Source organism: Zalophus californianus, chromosome 9, assembly GCF_009762305.2.
Source record: "Zalophus californianus isolate mZalCal1 chromosome 9, mZalCal1.pri.v2, whole genome shotgun sequence".
Lineage (NCBI taxonomy): Eukaryota > Metazoa > Chordata > Mammalia > Carnivora > Otariidae > Zalophus > Zalophus californianus.
The window spans coordinates 108,158,050-108,179,161 of NC_045603.1; the positions used below are offsets into that span (position 1 = coordinate 108,158,050).

Consider the following 21,112-nt stretch of genomic DNA (forward strand, 5'->3'; position numbering starts at 1 on the left):
TGCTAACTCTAAATCTATTATGCCTATCTTTTAAATTCACAGAATATTTCTTTCATTCCTAGTTCTAGTACTTTAGCTTTTATATACATTTTAGTTTTATAATGCTTTGAATATTCTAGTAATTTCACACATAGTTCTTTACTTGATCTTAAGGAGGCAGGGCAAGTTTTATTTATAAGTAAGTAAATTGAACTTCAGTAAGTAGAAATGATTTATTGAATTTGAAATAGCTAAGGAAAGAGACTCCATGCCTACAAACTTCCAGTTTTGGTATTTCCACTGCATTGCTTTAATATCTATTTATCCATTGTCGTTTGAGATAATATGGCCAGATATCATAACTTCCATTACAAGGACAAGTGGCTGTGGTAGGTATTCCCCATTGGTAAACTTATCTGAGCCTTATAATGGGATGTGATGGTGAATATTATCATAGGCTCATTTTACAAATGGGGAAAATGAGGCTTGAGAGGATAGTCAACTTAGGTCACGTATCTAGTATATGGCTTAATGAGAATCAGAAGTTAGGATCAGAAGTTAGGTCATTCTGGTCCTTGAGTCTGTGGTTTTACCCATATATTACATATTCTTAGCAGTAGTTTGCTGAAGTTGCATCTCATTGCCATTGCTGCTAACAAAGAAGTATTTTATTATGTGTACCTACAACTTCTTTGTGGAAAGAGCTGCAGGAAACTTACAGAATAAAATCTTTTCAGATCTAGCAGAGCATATTACAAGTTTGATTTCCTGTCAGCTTATTCACAATTTCCTTCCCCTGTAATCATCCCTAGGTTCCTAGATGTTTTCTACAAGTTTCTAAAGGGCATTATTGTGAACATGGTTTCACAAGTTGGCTACTGAAAATCAGCTTTACACAAGGGATGTTTAAAAGCATTAACTTTCTACAAAAAAATTATAAAAGTAAAATATGTTGATTGTACACATTTAAAAATGTAAAGAAGGTTAAAAAGAGAAATTAAAAGACTTTCACTTTTCCCCTGATGCCTTCAGTTCTGTTAATTGAAGCAAACCACTATTAAGGATTTAAAGTATTTTCTAATAGAAATTCTTCATGCATTTAAGATTGTATGTGTGCACACATACATGTGTGTACATGCATTTATATGGATGTGCATATGTATATATCTACACTCATATATATTACATATACACACATACATATGTACTTGCACTCGGGGAGTTTACATAAGGATTAAGAATACTTAAAATATATTTTTTTAAAAATTAGAACAGATTAGTGGTAGTTGTGAGACTATAAAGTGGCAGTATGAGGGAGTTAGTTGCTTTATGGTGATAAAGTAGTTGTATATCTTGAATATAGTGGCAGTAACATGAATCTGGATATGTGATAAAATTGCGTAGAATTACATATATACAAACACAAATAATTGTGCATAAAAACTGAATAAGGTCAAAAATCTGAATAAGGTCTGTAGGTTGAATCAATGTTGATTTCTTGTGATTGATGTTGTATCATAATTACGTAAGTTGTTACCACTGGAGAAAACCAGATGACTGTTTTCAGGACCACTCTACATTATGTTTGCAACTTCCTGTGAATCTATAATTATTTCAAAATTAAAAAATAAATTTTTTAAGTTTAACTGGCACATAAAATGTGAATATCCCTGTTTTTTTTTAGCTGCAACTTTCTTCTCTTCCCAAGTAACTACTGATGATGGTTTTACCTAAATATTTGTTTATTTAAGTACAGTGGTTTTTATTTGTTTTTTTTCTGTGTGGAATCTTTATATTCCTTTAAGAAGATGCTGCAAGCTCTGGAGCCTCCCCCCCATAAAGATACTGAATATACATATGCACATAAAACTTTACATACTTTTTAGAAGGTTTATGGATTCATAGGATCAGAATTACTGCCTTAGAATTTACATGGTGGACTTCTTTATCCCCAAGAGAATCATTTGGCAAATTGTAATCTGAAATAAGTTTCTATGCTTAATATTTGTTGAATTGGAAAAGTTTTTATTTATTCTGAAATTGTAACTCAGCAGCAAAGCAGTCATGATTTTAGCATCCTCTCTCTGTTATATAATCATAAACAAAGGCAAGAATTAAGTGACAAATGGAAAAAAATTTTTATAAATTTATTTGTAAAGGTTCTTCATTCTTTTTGTTTGATTTGTTTCAAGATACTTCATATTCTCTGATACTGATACAAAAAGTTTGTATAATTATCCATTCTATTTGTTTTCTGCTAGTGTATTGAAATACAGTACTCTTAATATATAAATCTTAAATTCAGCCACTTTGTTAAATTCCATCATTTCTAGCTTCTTCTCCAAGAAAAAAAAATGTCATTTCTAAAAATTTGTGCTTATTTTTGTGCTATGTATGTAAGCTGTCATAATCTGTAAATGATAGTTATGTTTCCTTTTTGTGTGTGGGCACATACACTTGCTGTGCACACACACACACCTCAATGACCAGGACCTCCACAGCAGTGTTGAATAGGAGTGATGGATAATGAGCATCTTTTGTCTCTTTCCTCATTTTAAAGGTTACACATGTAACATTTCCTCTGTTAAAATGATGCTTCCTCTAGTTTTTTTATTAGATACTCTTTATCAGAATGATGAAATTAATTTGAATTTGGTATTGAATTTTATAAAATGATTTCTATTTGTATTGAGTGATCATGGTTTTTTCTATTAATCTGTTAGTGTGGTAGGTTACATTTATGGATTTTTTAATATTAAACTATCCTTATATAACTAGAATAAAACCCAGGTTGGTTATTGTCTATAATAATTTTTATAACACTTTTGCATTTGATTTGCTAAATAATATTTTATTTAGAATTTTGAATCTATATCCATTCATGGGCCTATAAATATTCTTTCTCATAATGTCTTTGGGTTTGGTATCAGGCTCATCCTTGTAGGATGGATTAGGGGCTATTCCCTCTTTTTCTTTTGAGTGAAAGAGTGTATAAAACTGGAGTGATCATTTTTTTAAATTTATTTAAATTCAGTTAATTAACATATATTGTATTACTAGTTTCAGAGGAAGAGTTCAGTGACTCATCAGTCTTATATAACACCCAGTGCTCATTACATCACGTGCCCTCTTTAATGTTCATGGGGTGATCATTTTTTGGAGTATTTAGTAAAACATCCTGCAAAACCATCTGGGTCTAGAGTTTCTTTGTAAGAAGAATTTTTTTTTCACATTTACAAATTAACCTTTGCCTTTATTTTCTATGATTGAAGTATAGCTGACATACTATGTTATATTCGTTTCTGGTGTACAACATAATGATTTAACAGTTTTATACATTACTCAATGCTCACCACGATTAAGTGTAGTCACCATCTGTAACCATACATTATTAATATTATTGACTATCATTCCTATGCTGTACTTTTCATTTCTATGACTTATTTATTTTACAACTGGAAGTTTATATGTCTTAATGCCTTCACCTATTTTGCCTATCCCCGCCCTACTCACATCCCCTCCAGCAGCCACCAGTTTGTTCTCTGTATTTAAGAGTCTGTGTTTTTTTTTTGTTGTTATTTGTTTTGTTTTATAGATTATATATGTAAGTGAAATCATGTAGCATTGTCTTTTTCTGTCTGACTTATTTCACTTAGCATAATACCCTCTAGGTCCATCCATGTTGCAAATGGCAAGATCTCATTTTTAATGTCTGAGTAATATTCCATTGTAAATGTATACTGCATCTTTATCCATTCATTCTGTCAGATACTGTGGTTGCTTCCCTCTTTTGGCTCTAGTAAATAATGCTGCAATAATTGCAGGGGTACATATATCTTTGTGAATTTATGTTTTCATTTTCTCTGGATAAGTACCCAGTAGTGGAATTACTACATTATAGGATATTTCTGTTTTTCATTTTTTTGAGGAACATCCATTCTGTTTTCCACAGTGATTGCATCAGTTTACATTCCCACCAACAATGCATGGGGGTTCCCTTCCACATCCTCACCAACACTTGTTATTTCTTGTCTTTTTGGTACTAGCCATTCTGACTAACGTGAGGTGATAACTCATTGTGGTTTTGATTTGCATTTCCCTGATGATTAGTGATTTGAGCATCTCTTCATGTGTCTCTCGGCCATTTGTATCTCTTTGGAAAAATGTCTATTCAGGTCCTTGGTTCATTTCTTAATTAAATTGTTTGGTTTTTTTGTTGTTTGTGTAAGTTCTTTATGTATTCTGGATATTAACCCCTTATTAGATGCCATTTGCAAATATTTTCTCCCATTCACTGGGTTGCCTTTTTGTTTTATTAATGGTCTCCTTTGCTGTGCAAAAGCTTTTTATTTTGGTGTAGTCCCAATAGTTTATTATTGCTTTTGTTTCCTTTCCTGAGGACATATCCATAAAACTGTTGCAAAGGCTAAGGCTACCTATGTTTTCTTTTAAGCATCTTATGCTTTCAGGTCTCACATTTAGATCTTTAATCCATGCTGAGTTTATTTTTGTGTATAGTGTAAGAAACTGGTCCGGTTTCATTAATTTGCATATAGCCGTTGAGTTTTCCCAACACCATTTATTGAAGAGACTGTATTTTCCCCGTTGTATATTCTAGCTTCCTTTGACATAGATTAATTGACCATAGAAGTGTGGGTTCTCTGTTGTGTTCTATATATCTCTGTGTCTGTTTTTGTGCCAGTACCATACTGTTTTGATTTCCACTGCCCTTTTTTTTTTAAGATTTATTTATTTATTTCAGAGGGAGAGAGAGAGAGCGCAAGTGGGGGAAAGGGTAGAGGGAAGAGGAGATAAGCAGACTCCCCACTGAGTGGGGAGCCTGATGTGGGGCTCGATCCCAGGACCCTGAGATCATGATCTGAGCTGAAATCAAGAGTCAGATGCTTAACTGACTGACCCACCCAGGCTCCCTGATTACTACAGCTTTGTAGGATATCTTGAAATCTGGGATTGTGATACCTTGAGCTTTGTTCTTTCTCAAGTTTGCTTTGGCTATTCAAGGTCTTTTGTGGTTCCATACAAATTTTAGGATTATTTGTTCTAGGTCTGTGAAAAATGCTATTGGTATTTTGGTAGTAATTACATTCAATTGCTAGATTCCTTTGGGTAGTATGGACATTTTAATGATAGTGATTTTTCCAATTCACAAGCACTGTTTGTGCATTTTCAGTTCCTTTCATCAATATTTTATAGTTTTCAGAGTGTAGGTCTTTCACCTTCTTGGTTAATTTATTCCTAGGCATTTTATTTTGGTGCAATTGTAAGTGTGATTTTTTTTAAAAATTTCTTTTTCTGCTTCTTTATTATTAGTGTATAGAAACACAGCATTTCTGTATATTAATTTTGTATCCAGCAAGCTTACTGAATTCATTTATTCTAATAGTTTTTTGATGGAGTCTTTAGGGTTTTCTGTATTTAGTATCATGTCATCTGCAAATAGTGATGGTTTTACTTCTTTCTTACCAATTTGGATGCCTTTTCTTTCTTTTTTTGTGTTTGATTGCTGCAGCTAGGACTTCTAGTACTATGTTGAATGAAAGTTGTAAGAGTGGACATTTTTGTCTTGTTCCTGATCTTAGAGGAAAAGCTTTCAGTTTTTCATCACTGAATATGATGTTAGCCGTTGGTTTTTCGTATATGGCCTTTGTTATATGTTTCTCTAAATCCACTTTGTTGGGGAGTTTTTATCATGAATGGATGTATTTTGTCAGATGCTTTTTCTGCCTCTGTTGAGATGATCAAATGGTTTTTGTCTTTGTTCTTATTAATGCAAGGTATCACATTGATTTGTGAGTTATTGAACCGCTCTCGCATCCCTGGAGTAAATCCCATTAGATCGTGGTGATCATGGTGATTGTGGTGAATGATCCTTTTAATGCATTGTTGAATGGGGTTTGCTAATATTTTTGTTGAGGAAATTTGCATCTGTGTTCATCAGGGATATTGGCCTGTAGTTTTGTTTGTTTTTTCTTTTGTGTGCGTGTGTGTCTTTGTCTTGGTTTGATATCAGGGTAATGCTGGCTTTGTAGAATGAATTTGGACGTTTTCCCTCCTCTTCTAAGTTTCTTGGAATAGTTTGAGAAGGGTCAGTATTAAGCCTTCTTTAAAGGTTTGATAGAATTCACCTATGAAGCCATCCAGTCCTGGACTTTTTTATTGTTGGGAGTTTTTTGATTACCAGTTCATTTTCATTACTAGTAATTGGTCTGTTCAAAGTTTCTATTTCTTCCTGATTCAATTTTAGAAGATTATATGTTTCTGGGAATTTATCCATTTCATCTAGGTTGTCCAGTTTGTTGGCATGTAATTATTAGTAGTAGTTTCTTGCTCTTTGTATTTCTGTGATGTGGGTTGTTATTTCTCCTTCATTTCTGATTTTATTTATTTGAGTCCTTTTTTTTGTTTTTTTGTTTTGGATGAGTCTAAATGTTTATCAGTTTTATCTTTCAGAGAACCAGCTCTTGGTTTCATTGGTGTTTTCTTTTTTTTTTTTTTAGTCTCTAATTCATTTGTTTCTGCTGTAATCTTTATTATTTTCTTCCTTCTAACATTAGGCTTTGTTCATATTTTTTTGTTCCTTTCAGTGTAAGGTTTTGTTTTTGTTTTTGTTTTTTTGTAAGGTTTGATTATTTGCAATATTCTTGTTTCTTGAGGTAGGTCTGTATCAATGTGTACTTCTCTCTTCGAACTTCTTTTCTGTGTCCCAAAGATTTGGGACTATTATATTTTCATTCTCATTTGTCTCCATTTATTTTTTGAGTTCCTCTTTGATTTCTTTGTTCACCCGTTGGTTGTTTAGTAGCCTGTTTTTTTAGCCTACATGTGTTTGTGTTTTTTTCCAATTTTTTTCCTTGTAATTGATTTCTTTTTTTTTTTTTTTTTTTTTTAAAGATTTATTTATTTATTTATTTGAGAGAGAGAGAATGAGAGATAGAGAGCACGAGAGGGAAGAGGGTCAGAGGGAGAAGCAGACTCCCCGCTGAGCAGGGAGCCCGATGTGGGACTCGATCCCGGGACTCCAGGATCATGACCTGAGCCGAAGGCAGTCGCTTAACCAACTGAGCCACCCAGGCGCCCCTTGTAATTGATTTCTAGTTTCTTACTGTTGAGATTAGAAAAGATGCTTGATATGACTTCAGTCTTCTTAAATTTATTGAGACTTGTTTTGTACCCTAACATGTGATCTGTCTGAGAAAATCTTCCATGTGCACATGAAAAGAATGTTTATTCTGCTGTTTGTGGATGGAATGTTCTATGTATATCTGTTAGGTCCATCTGGTCTAATGTGTTATTCAAAGCCATTGTTTCCTTGTTGATTTTCTGTTTGGATGATCTCTCTACTCACTGATATAAGTGGGGTTGTTAAAATTCCTTACTATTAATGTACTACTGTTACTATCTCCCTTTATGTCTGTTAATTTTTTTTTTAAAGATTTTATTTATTCATTCATGAGAGACAGACAGAGAGAGAGAGAGAGGCAGAGGGAGAAGCAGGCTCCCAAGGAGCAGGGAGCCCGATGTGGGACTCTATCCCAGGACCCTGGGATCATGACCCAAGCCAAAGGCAGACGCCTAACCATCTGAGCCACCCAGGCACCCTATGTCTGTTAATTTTTCCTTTATATATTTAGATGCTCCTATGTTGGGTGCATAGATACTTAATAATTGTTCTATTCTCCTTTTGGATTGATCCTTTTATCATCATGTAATGATCTTTGTCTCTTGCTACAGTCTTTGTTTTAAAGTCTATTTTGTCTGATGTATGTATTTCTACTCTAGCTTTTATTTTCATTTCCATTTGCATGGAATATTTTTTTTCCATCCCTTCACTTTTAGTCTGTATGTGTCTTTAGGTCTGAAGTGAGTGTCTTATAAGCAGCATATAGATGGGTCTTCTTTTTTTATCCACATCACCCTATGTCTTTTGATTAGAGCATTTAGTCCTTGAATATTTAAAGTAATTACTGATAAGTATATACTTATTACATATTATTTTGTTCATTGTTTTCTGGTTGTTTTTGTAGTTCTCTGTTCTTCTTTGTTCTCTTCCCTTGTAGTTTGATGGCTTTCTTTAGCGTTATGCTTAGATTCTTTTCTCTTTATTTTTTGTGTATCTAGTATAGGTGTTCAATTTGTGGTTACCATTGGGTTCATATATAACATCCTATGTGTATAGCAGGCTATATTAAGTTGATGGTTGTTCAAGTTCGAATACATTCTGAAAGCATTAAATTTCTACGCCCTCCCTCCACATTTTACGTATATGATGTCATATATTACATCTTTTTAATTTGTTTATCTCTAGACTGATTTTTGTAGGTATAACTGATTTTACTACTTTTGTGTTTTAACCTCCATACTGGTTTTATAAGTAATTAATGTACTATATTTACTATATGTTTGTTTTTATTTGTGTAATTAAATACCTTTTATTATTTTCTTCTAGTTATGCCCTTTCTTTCCACTTAATGAAGTCCCTTTAACATTTCTTGTAAGGCTGGGTTAGTGCTGATAAACTCCTTTTAACTTTTGTCTAGGAATCTCTCTCTCCTTCAATTCTGAATGATAACCTTGTCAGGCAGGGTATTTTGGTTGTAGCTTTTTCCTGTCAGTACTTCAAATATACCATGCCACTTTCTTCTGGCTTGCAAAATTTCTGCTAAAATATCAGCTGATAGTCTTAAAGTATTTCCCTTGTATATAAGTATTTTCTCTTGCTGCTTTTATTTATTTTTTTAAGATTATTTATTTGAGAGAGTGAGAGAGCATGTGAGTTGGAGGGAGGGGCAGAGGGAGAGAATATTCAAGCAGACTCTCCGCTGAGTGCAGAGCCTGACCCAGGACTTGATCTCATGACTCATGAGATTGTGACCTGAGCCAAAACCAAAAGTCAAACACTTAACCGACTGAGCCACCCAGGTATCCTTACTCTTGCTGCTTTTAAAATTCTCTATTTACTTTTGCCATTTGAATTATGTATCTTGGTGTGGATCTCCTTAGGTTTGTCTTGTTAAGGGTTGTCTATGCTTCCTGGACCTGGATGTCTGCTTTCTTTCTCAGATCAGGGAAATTTTCAGCTATTGTTTCTTCAAATAAATTTTCCAGCCCCTTCTCTCTCCTTTTTTTCAGGGATTCCTATCATACGAATGTTATTACTATTTGATGATGTTGCAGAGTTCTCTTAACCTATTTTTTTTTCTTTTTTCCTTTTTTTTTGTTTCCATTCAGCTTGGTTGCTTTCCATTACCCTGTCTTCCAGATCACTGATCCATTCTTCTGCATTTTCTAGTTTGCTGTTGATTCCCTCTAGTATATTTTTCATTTCAGTTATTATGTTCTTCAACTCTTTTTTTTAATATTTTGTATCTCTTTGTTGAAGTTTTTACTAAGTTCATCCACTCTTCTGTCAGGGCAGGTATCTTTATGACCAATACTTTGAACTCTAAAAAATATTTTTGATCTCCATTTTTACTTGGCTCTTTTTCTGTTACTTTGTCTTGTTCTTTCATTTGGGATGTACTCCTCTGCCTTTTCATTTTGTTTAACTCTCTCTGTTTCTGTGTATCAGTTAGGTTAGCTGTGTCACGGTCTTGAAAGTAGTAGCCTTGTGTAGAAGAAGTCCTGTGTTGCCCTGTAGCACAATCACCCCCGGTCACCAGAACCAGATGCTCCATTGGTATTCCCTGTGTGAGCTGTATGTGCCTTCCTATTGTGGCTGAGCCATAGTTGCTCTGGGCAACTGTCTGCTATAACCCACTTTGCCTGCTGTTGGGACACTGGGCAGAATTTGCTCCCCACACTGTTGAGAGGCCCAGCTGCAACTGGTGGTTGGGGCCAGCACTCAGCCTAGTTGTCCGCAGTTAGCCTCTGCCACCGCTGCAAGCGCGTTGAAGGGCAAGGGCTTGCTCTGTGTGCAGCCAGCTAAGAGGACTGGCTGTAGGAACTGGGGGTGGGCTAGTGTATTGTGTTGTCTCCCAACTTCTCAGGGCAGGAGTCACTTTGGAGTGGCACTGGCCTTGGCAGGGGCAGCTTGATTGGTGTGGCAGGGCAAGAGCCACTTTGGAGGGATGTCTGCTGAGGTGGGTTTATTGGGTGGAGCAGATCTATAGGGGAGCACTGGGGCAGGGAGGACCTGCTGTGGAAGCAGTGTAGATGGGAGAATGTTAGAACTGTGTCAGTTATCTAGACCAGGGAGTGGAATAGAAATGGTACCCACCAACAGTGTAGTTCCTTGAGAAATCTCCTGTGGATCACTGCCCCTCCAGCACATGTTCTAAGATTAGTCAATAAATCTTCACATATACCCCAGGCACTTTTCAAACTGCTGCTTCTCTGCTATGTTTCTGCCAAGTTATTTAGAGTGCTGGTTCTTTAAGGGCAGGGACTCAATTTCCTTTTACCCTCCAGCTCTCCAGGGGTTAAGCTCTGCTGATTTTTAATGCTCCTGAAGTTAAGCTGGATAATTTTCAAAGCCATACATTATGGGGACCCGTTTTACTAGTGTGGGTCCCCAGGGCTGGGAGTGCCTGCTGTAGGGTCGGATCCCCTCACTCCTTGCTTGTCATGTTTCTCCTACCTTGTAGTTAGTTGATTAGGTTTGGTTCTAGACTGCATCTCCGTCCCTCCCACCTTTTTTGATGTGGCTTCCTCTACAACTAGCTGTGGAAGATTTGTTCTTCCAGTCTTTAGATTATTTTCAGAGTTAGTTGTGTAGATGTAGTTGTTGCCTTGGTGTGTCTGTCCATGGGATGAGGTGAGCTCATGATCCTCCTACTCTGCCATCTTTCCAGTCTCTAGGAGTGCTGGATTCCAAAGCAGTTGTCTCAGAATTTTTTAAATAAGATTTTTACACTGCCTATAGTAGTTTTTTCAGTAAGATATTTATTTCTTCTAAGTCAGTTGTGAATTATTTTTTTCAAAATTACTGGAAGTAGCTGTTGACAGTATTTTCTTTAAAAAAAACTTTTTATTTGAAAGAACTTTAAATTTACAGAAGAGTTGCAAAACTAGTGCAGAAAGTTCCTATATACTCCTGTTTTCATAATATTATCATCTGACAACCCATGGTGTATTTATGAACATTAGTACAAAACTGTTAACTAAACTACAGATTGTATTTGCATTTCCCCAGTGTTTTCACTGACGTGTTCATTCTGCCCCAAGATCCAGTCTAAACTACAGCACTGCATTTAGCTCTCACGTCTCTTTTGGTCTCCTGTACTTGGTGGAGAATTTTTTAGCCTTTCCTTGTGTCTCATGAGTTGACACTTTTTTAAAAAATTAGGGTGATCAGGTATTTTGTAGTATGTCTGTCAACTTTGATTTCTCTGATATTTTGTCATGATTAGACTGAGATTATGGGTTTGGGGGAAGAATTCCACATGGTGATATATAGTTCCTTCTCGTCATATAAATATCAAAGAGTAGTGAATATCAACAGTACTTTTTTTTTACTTGTGATAAACTTTAATCACTTGGTTAATGTATTATTTTCTTTTTAATCCCCATCTGGAATAATGTTTTCTTTCATAATATTGCTTATGTGCATCTTTTCTTGATGACTTTTGTGAGAGGTTTGTGTATTTTGTTGCATTTTTTTCAGAGAATCAATTTTGTCTTATTGATCTTCCCTATTGTATCTTTCTCTTTTATTATTCCATTCTTATTTTTCTTTCCTTTCCTTCTTCTGGGAGACAAGAGTGTTTTTAGATTGGGCTGAAATGGATGTAGAATCTTTGGTGAGGGGGAGACTTCAAAATCTTTAACCAAAGTATTTTTTTTACTGTAATTTGTGGTATTCATTCAGTTGAGTTATGAACATATAGTATGGAGGTTGAGGAAGGGTTCCTAATGTGAGACAATATTTAGAATTCTGGATATTTAAAAATTATTTTCTACGTGGTAATCTCAGTTAAGGAAACGAAGACATTAATAGTTTACTTAGCTTATTGTAGCTTATTTTAATTACTTAGAACTCCATTAATTTTTAAAAATATTTAAGAATAACAATAAGAAATCTTAGTTGCATAACTGCCCATATTTCCTACTGTAAATAATGAAATTTATTTTAAAAAATAATGAAATTTATTTTTTAAAATGAGCAATTAGGAGTAAGAAGTAAAATAAAATGAAAATTGATTGAAAATTACAAGTTTACCAAATACCAGCGTGGAGTAATTTATTCCCCAGGGAATATCTTTACACTCTTCTGTGTTTTAGCTGCTATTTTCCCTTTGATGCCAAAAGAATTTTGTCTAAATCAAGTTCCTAAAAGAGAGTGTTAACGATACCCATTTTATATTGCTGTTGTTGAAATGAGATGATTTGTATAAAGTATTTACTACAGTGCCTGAGGCATAATAAGATACAATAAGTGTCAGTAAAATTAGCATCCAAGTGAAAACTTTTTATAACTCCCTAAAGCAATCCAACTTATGTAGATATTCTTCTTTAAACAGGTTCTTATGTAAAGCTTGTCAAGACAGCTTAACCTCTTACAACTTGCTAATGAATGCAGATAACTTATATCTATTCTTCAAATCTGTAATATATATATTTTTAAGATTTTATTTATTTGATAGAGACAGAGGGCAAGATAGCACAAGCAGGGGGAGCAGCAGAGGGAGAAGGAGAAGCAGACACCCAGCTGAGCAGGGAGCCTAATGCAGGGCTCAATCCCAGGAACCTGGGATCATGACCTCTGGGATCATGACCTGAGCTGAAGGCAGATGCTTAACCAACTGAGCCACCCAGGCACCTCAAATTTGTAATGTATTTATCAGGTTGAAATGCCTTTTGGATCAATTTTTTTTCTCACTCTTGGGAGTTACTCTGTTTTACTTCCCAAATTCTTGACAAAATATTCATAGATATATTCAGAAAAATGATTCTCAGCCTTCATGGTCTTACTCTTTCTTGATTCCTTGACCCCCACCTCCTTTTAAATTTTAAGCAGCCCTCTCTGGATCATTTGTATGAACAACAGACATATTGGTAATCAGGGCATTCTGATTTCCTCCACCTACTCTGTTTCCTGAGTAAATTACTTCTTTGGATTCCTTACCTGTAAAATAGGGAAGGTTGGATCAGCTGACTTTGGAGGCCCCTTTCAACTTGAAATTTCTGTTTTGCAATATCTGGTTTTATATGAGGTCTAATTATATTTAAACTGTCATAAATAGGATGCTGAGAAAGCATGATAATATTCTGTGACAAGAGACTGGTAAATTGCTGAGAGCACAAGGAAACATAGTTTGAAAAAAAAATGAATGGAACTGAAGAGAAGATTATACAGTGAAAAGACTTCAGAGTAGACAGTAATAACGAGCAAGCAATCCTTGACTGGTAGAACTGTAGTTTTTTCCTGCTTAGATGGCTCTCACTTAGTAGTGCAAAAATTATTTAATGTAGTTTGAAGGTTATTTTTAGCACAGTGGCCAAGAGTTGCTAAAAGAAAAGAACGTGTCTTTCTTAATTCTTACATACTTAGTATATTGTTTGCACTTAGATATTCAACATTTACTAAGTACTGGTACTTTAAAACTGTGTTCCAGCAGCTGTCTACATTTCATTTTAGCCCTTAAGTACTGTCCTTTAGCTAAAATGCTTGCTTCTACTGCATAGGTAGTTATCTGATACTAAGGGGATAGCTGTTTTCCTACAATTTGGATTAATCTCTACCTCAGTTAATTTTATAATGATCATAATTTTTTTAACCAAAGTAATGTACTTTCTCCCTCTTTCAGCTGTGTAGTCTTAAACTCATCAGTAGATGAATTAATTTGGTTGGTACCATTAAAGAAAAGCTGACTTCCTAATGTAAGTTTGGTTATGTGAAGGTGTATTAGGTGTATTTTATGCTATACCACCACCTATATCTCTAGGAATTTTTGCATATGATTGTGCATAGAACTATCTTACATTTCCTTATTATAAGAGAAATATATAGATCATAAAGATTTCCCAACCCCAAAGTACTTTCTTGGAAGATTTCAGAAAATTGAGCACTATTTCAGCCTTTAAAGAAGTTATCTGTCAGGCTAATGGAGGATTTTTCCTTGTGAAATCAGTATCTTCTCCTAAGTGAAAATTCTTATGGAGCATGAATGCTGAAATACTTAGTAAACTGTAGTTAGTATTTCATGACTTTTGGAGAAAAGTTGTAATTGGATGCAGTGGGATTTCTGCAGGAAAGACAAGAAGAAGGTCTAAAGAACACAGACAGAAAAGACAGCAATATAAAATGATGTAAAGGGAGAAAAGGAGGAGCTCATGGCTTAAGGATCGTGCATCATCTGCTTTTAAGATATAAACTAGGACTGGTCTCTTTTTGCTTAATTGTGTTCTTGTAAAAGATGGCTTCTCTTGAGATATGTAAACACTATAGGAATAATCCCAGTTTCATGCGTTTTGAAAAAAAGAAGTGTTTTATAGAAAACTAGATTTACAAGTGAAATGTAGGTTGTAAACTTTTTTTTTTTGTTAAGAGATTCGATGAAACAATGGTTAAAAATTTTTTTCATGGTAACACGAAATCTGTACACACAAAATACAATTGATGAGTCCTTAAGTAAATGTGTTCCTCTCATATGAGGAAGAAAACACCTGATGTGACCATAGATTGTATATCTGCATATTTTTCAGTGTTTAGTTCACTTGGGTGAATTTTATTCATATGCTAACTTATCTATCTTTTATATTAATATAGTAGACTTGCCAACTGGACTTTCAGTGCAGTAACAACCTAAAGTTGTTTATAATTTTAATAAATAAAAATTGTAACTTCATGTATCTAAATGTCACAGTGTAAGATTTGAATATTTTCAGTGATATATAAAAAGGCAAGCATAACCAAATAATTGGAAACATAAATATTATGGTATAAATTTTCTGCAAGAACTTTAGTTTTACTTTAAAATTAAAATTGGAGGGGTGCCTGGGTGGCTTCATCCGTTAAGCTTCCGACTCGATTTTGGCTCAGGTCATTGATCCTCAGGGTCATGGGATCGAGCCTCATGTGAGGCTCCGTGCTCAGCGTGAAGTCTGCTTGAGAGTCTCTCTCCCCCTCTCCCCGCCCTCCCCTGCACATGTTCCCCCTCCTTTTCTCAAATAATAAATAAATCTTTAAAATTAAAACTGGATATATGAAATTATAAAAACAGACAAAATAGATATATTTTTAAACGCTGGTAAAAGGAATTGCTTAGATGTTTAAGGATACTGTTGAAAACCCTTGAGTTTTTAATGTTAAAAGGATTCAAAATTGCGTTTCTTTTCTCCAGTAATTCTGTAGTTAACGTTCTAATGTTGAGTACTCTTTGAACAAAAGTAAAAATTAAAATGAAATTCTTCCCCTTTGAATTTGGAACACTGTAACATAGGCTGCTATGGCTGATTTGTGTTTTCTCTGATATAGCCATGTGTTATTCTATTTCTAAATTGTGTAGATGTTGGAGATTTCATTGAGGAAAAATACAGTCTTAGATAAAGATAAAATCTTAACTTAGTAGTCTTTATTCTTTTGTATCTCTCAATTCCTGAGAGATATGTTTTAAAATTTCCCAGCTCATTTTTAGATTTATTAACTTTTTTCCTTGCAATTGTTCATTTTTGTTTCATACCTCTGTTGTTGAATAAATATTAGGATTGTCATCTTCATGGTTATTTTTATTGTTATGTAGTATTTTTGTCTATCTTGTACTTTTTCTTTATTGTGGCACATGCTAATATTGTTGTATCAGTTTTCTTTGTACTTTTGAGGGTTTTGGTGTGTGTGTGTGTTGTTTAACTTTTTTAGTGTAAAATACAAGATACAGAAAACTATACAGCACAGTTGTACGGCACAGTTGTACAGCCTAATGAATTATTATAAGGTGAATATTCTTGTTACTACCACCAGAGTCAAGTAATAGAACCATGCCAGCCACCCCTGAAACCTTTGATTGTGTCCCATCCCTTCCCTTTCTCCAAAAGTTTACCACTATCCTGACTCTCAAGGTAATTCCTTTCTTCTTTTTCTTATGGTTTTATCACCCACACGTGTATTCCGAGAGTCTCTAAGAGTTTAGTCTTGTCCATCCAAAAGAACTTTACATGTCTTTTAAGTCTTTTAATCAACAGGTTGCTTTTGCACTCTTTTCTTCCCCCTTGTACTTTGTTGATGAACCCTGGCCGGTTGATCTTTTAGACTTTCCTATTGTCTGGATTTTGCTGATTGCATGAAGCACATTTAAATATGTTCCTTTGTCCTCTGTATTTCCCGCAAATTGGCAGACCAGAGGCTTACTCAAACTCATTGGTTCCCTCTGGCAAGACTATAGATACTCTTCCATAGTGTCTGTTTTTTCACTTTTTTGGATGTAAGCAGCCACTGATGTTGAACACCGACATCTTTTTGTTTATTGAAGTTTGTAAAACTGTCACTTTAATTCTCTCATTTTGTTTTCATTTTTACCTGGAATAATCTTATAAAGACATGCTTCCCTCTCCTCTACTATTTGGTTACCCAGTGGTAAAAAGTCATATAGGGAGGATAAAATAACTGCTTGTTTCTTTCCTTTACTCACTTGTCAAGGTAATTAGTTGGTTTGCTGTGATCCTCAGAAAGTGACCAGTTAGCTTTTTTTTCATTATATTGTGATAAACTTATAAACCTAAATACATTTGATTCATTTCTCTTCACTGTTTTATTAAAGTTTAAATTGCCTCTTTGGGGCGCCTGGGTGGCTCAGTTGGTTAAGCGACTGCCTTCAGCTCAGGTCATGATCCTGGAGTCCCAGGATCGAGTCCTGCATCAGGCTCCCTGCTCTGCTTCTCCCTCTGACCCTCCCCCCTCTCATGTGCTCTCTCTCCGTCTTTCATTCTCGCTCTCTCAAATAAATAAATAAATAAAATTTTAAAAAAAATAAAATAAATTGCCTCTCTTTGGTTAGTTGGTCTTTTTGATATGACCCTAGTCATCCTTGCTATCTAGTGTGCCAGGATGTTCCAGACTTATCTTGTACATTTTCTTCCTTGGACCTTGTAATTAGCTAGCTACTCAATGAAAAACTTAGTTTTATTTTTTAATTTTTTTAAAGATTTTATTTATTTATTTGAGAGAGAGAGAACATGTGAGAGAGAGCACAAGCAGGGGCAGCAGGCAGAGGGAGAAGCAGGCTCCCCACTGAGCAGGGAGCCCGATGTGGGACTCGATCCCAGGATCCTGGGATCATGACCTGAGCCGAAGGCAGACGCTTAATGACTGAGCCACCCAGGTGCCCCCCCCTTTTTAAAAAAAAAACAACTTAGTTTTAAATACACAGGTGACACATGGATGCATTCTTGGAAAACTTTGAATGAACAAGATTCTTCCCTCAGTCTTCCTCTACCCAGAGGTAATCTCTGTTACTATTTGGTTAACTGTCTTTACATACCCTTTCCTATGAATTTTTATATTTACATACAGAAATAAGTAAAATATAGAGATCGTTTTCTTTTTCATGTGATTTTTTCTAACTTTTGACAGTCATAAATGATAACTTGTACTTTTTTTATTCAATTATATATCTTGATAATTTTTTTGTTAGTACATAGTGCATTCTTTTTAAACTGCTACTTAATATTTGATATGGTGGCGCCTGGGTGGCTCAGTCATTGAGCCTCTGCCTTCAGCTCAGGTCATGGTCCCAGGGTCCTGGGATCGAGCCCCGCATCGGGCTCCCTGCTCGGCAGGAAGCCTGCTTCTCCCTCTCCCACTCCCCCTGCTTGTGTTCCCTCTCCCACTGTGTCTCTCTGTGTCAGATAAATAAATAAAAATCTTATTAAAAAAATATTTGAGAGCGCCTGGGTGGCTCAGATGGTTAAGCATCTGCCTTCGGCTCACTCAGGTCATGATCCCAGGGTCCTGGGATCGAGTCCTGCATCGGGCTCCCTGCTCCTTGGGAGCCTGCTTCTCCCTCTGCCCCCCTCTCTCTCTCTCTCTCTCATGAATAAATAAATAAAATCTTTAAAAAATATTTGATATGGTTCCACCTCATTTTATTAAACTCTTCTCATGAGGTTGTTTCCAGTTTTTCCACTAATACAACTCTTGCTTTTTCTGTGCACAAAATGCAGATGTTTGTTTGGAGTCACAGAGTATGTATATTTAGAATTTTGCCAGTTTGCCCTCTGAAGTGCTTGTTCTTCCATAAGCAGAGTCTGAGAATGCCTGTTTCTCTACCAGTCAGCAGTCTTGCTCTTATGAAGTCTTGCCACTCTGAAGGGAAAACATTCCCTTGATTTTCCAGTGCCTTCTGGCGTGGAAACAGGGGAGAGTAGGAGGTGTTCTCCGGTGAGGGCTGCAGCAAGTGGTCTGGTTGCAGAGGTTTCCCTTCTGTTGGGCTCCGCTGCCTCACGCACCGCCTACGGTTCCAGCAGGGACGTGGACACAGCTGCTGCTCGTTGCCTCGCTGCACAGCCTGACTTGTGCTCCTGGTGACCTCGCTGCTTTTCTCATCCTTTGTGCGCCATCCAGCTTTCCAGCTCGGCCACTTCTCGGCCTGTCTTCCTCCACTGTCTTCCCACCCTCTCCTTGTAGCCTTCTCTTGTGCATTTTGGTGTGTAGTTTTATTTTCCTACGTTACGCAGTCTTCTTTCCATCTTTTTTCAGTTTCTGTAAGTCCAAGGGCTATTGCCAACAATGGGGTGTTGAAAAGTATCCTTTCCTGTCATTTCTCAGATTTAGAGTGGGAGCAGGAGACTGCATTTAGTTCCTGGGACCCTAGTCTCATTTTAAACCTAAGGGTAAGGGAAGGTTTCACTAACAGATTAAGTTGTCCATTGTCATATTTCAGTATCAGTACTTTTCAGAGTTCCAGCCTAACTTTTGATGACTATCACAAATCTGGCCTGCTATTTGAGTTAAAAGCTCATTTAGTTTTCTTTAAAAGCCTTGATTTTAAAATCACAGTCAGTGATTGTGGTCTCTTTCGGTCTCTTGCTTTATTCTCCTCTATGATATATTAAAAATGGTTCCATTTTGCTCCTGTCAGTACTTAAAATAATAGGTGATGTTTATTGTTTACTCAGGTACCAGGGACTGTGTTACATGCTCTTGGATTATGCTTAATCTTTACCACATCCTTGCATCCATGAGGTTTAGGTACTTTTATTATCCCCACTTTACAGACGAGGAAATCTGAGTACTAAGAGGTTAAGAAATGCTTGTCCAAGGTGACAATTAATGCAGCCAGAACTCAAACCCAGGCAGTCTGACTCCAAAATCCTGGCCTTAAGGTCTATGCTAAATATTCCTATTAGTCCCCATCATCCCAGCTGAGTGGTTTCATTATATTGGCAATTTCATTATGATTGCTCTAGGCATTTTCCACACAGTCCTCTTAGGATCAAATAATAAGCCATATTTCTAAAATTCTTCATATTCTTTTCTCAAGGTTTATCTCTTGGGACCACTGTTCTTAGATTAAACTAGAATTTATTCAGATGACCAGTTTAGTCAGTGCTTTTGTATATTACTAACAGCATCATCCCTTCAGTTTATTTTCATTATCTGTCAGCCTAATACAAATGCTGTATATTTATAATGTTTTTGTGCAGTTATAAAAATTTGTGGTGATCTTAAAGATTGAATAATTATGCCTCAGAATTTCTGTGTTCAGTTGTTACCTTTTTAGGGAGGACAACTTAGTTACTAAACACTGGGACTATCAGTGTTTCTTCCAGACAGTATGTTGCCTGATTCCAGTTTATCTGGGCCTTTTGGGATCAGAAACAAATGGCAGGAGTGTTGAGAGTATCAGTAGTGCAAGTTTTCCTGGTGCAGAGCAAGGAGAATAGGATTTGGTCATGAAAAGAATTCTAGGTAACCTGATTTTCCAAATATTCAGATGTTTCTCATTCTTGACTGATTCTTATTTGATCCTAGGCAAAGTTAAAAGAAAAAAAAAAACAGTGTGTTTCAAATAGATAAGCTCGGTTAGATCATTATTTTACCAGATTTAATTTGTGTTTGGGAAGGAACTAATGGAAGGTGAGTAGAGGAAATGTGCTCACTGTATGTGACCTTAGAGAAACTCATTGTTTTTATTAGTAATATCAAAATGTAGACTTTATATCTGAGATTCTATGACTGACAGAATTACTGTACCCATATTAATTCATGTACAAAAAACTTTTCCCGGATTATCCAGATAATTGAAAAATGAAAGAGGATTAGCGGGATGATACGGAGGCAGGGAGGGACAGTGCTTGGAAGTCTATATCCTACTATAAAGAACAAGAAACTTTTACAATGGAATGATGATAGTATACTTCCTGTAGCTCTCTTTGTAAAATAATCATTAATTCAGAGGAAAAAAAACATTTTAAAGTGAGGTGAAAGATTACCAGTAGGAATGTAAATGACTACATAATGGTTTGATCAGAGCATTAGTACTGGAGTCAGAAATTCCCAACTTGGGGCCAGACTGGCTTTAGGCAAACTATTTTTTTCGATTTCATTTTCCTCTTTCTGTAATTAGAAAGCCTGATACTCAGGTACATTTCTTATAGTGATTAAAACTTGCATTACACATAGTGCCTTGGCTAAGTAGGAACTTACCAAATGTCACATGAATAATTGAGATGATTTTAGATTCCTTACAAAAACATATCTCACTAAATTTCTAAAAAGAAAAATACCTTTGTGTTTGAATGGAAAGCAACTCAGTGGCTCTAGCAGATCTCTTAAAGAACAACAGCTATTAGTCCCGTCAGTGAGTGATAATATATAAAGTGTACCTTTGAGGAATGTGTACTCTCAGATCACAATTGGCCTACTTGTAATAGAGTTTGTGGTAAGTGAAATTCAAATATTCTTAACCAGCATAATTAAAGTCTTAATGGGCTTATGTCTACTCTAAAGTTAAAGAAGTATCATTTTAATGTCAATGTAATCAAATGTATCAATGTAACAATCAAAGCTTTTATTGAAATGACATCTGATGAGTACATTAACTATCATAACATTGATTCAGCTATGATATGAAAAAATTATTTTTAAGCATCAAGCATGCATTGACCTTTAAAATGCTTTATAATTTGATTAGGCCAATAAAATAAGCAGCCATATTTTGGCATACTCTGGTATTTT

At 35.5% G+C, this 21,112-nt stretch overlaps 1 protein-coding gene across 4 annotated transcripts in view; it reads left to right on the plus strand.

The window, feature by feature from the left end:
• The window catches only part of CUL2 (cullin 2), a 102,439-nt gene that overhangs the window by 52,865 nt on the left and 28,462 nt on the right, over positions 1–21,112 (plus strand). The gene's annotated exons all lie outside the window — the stretch shown is intronic.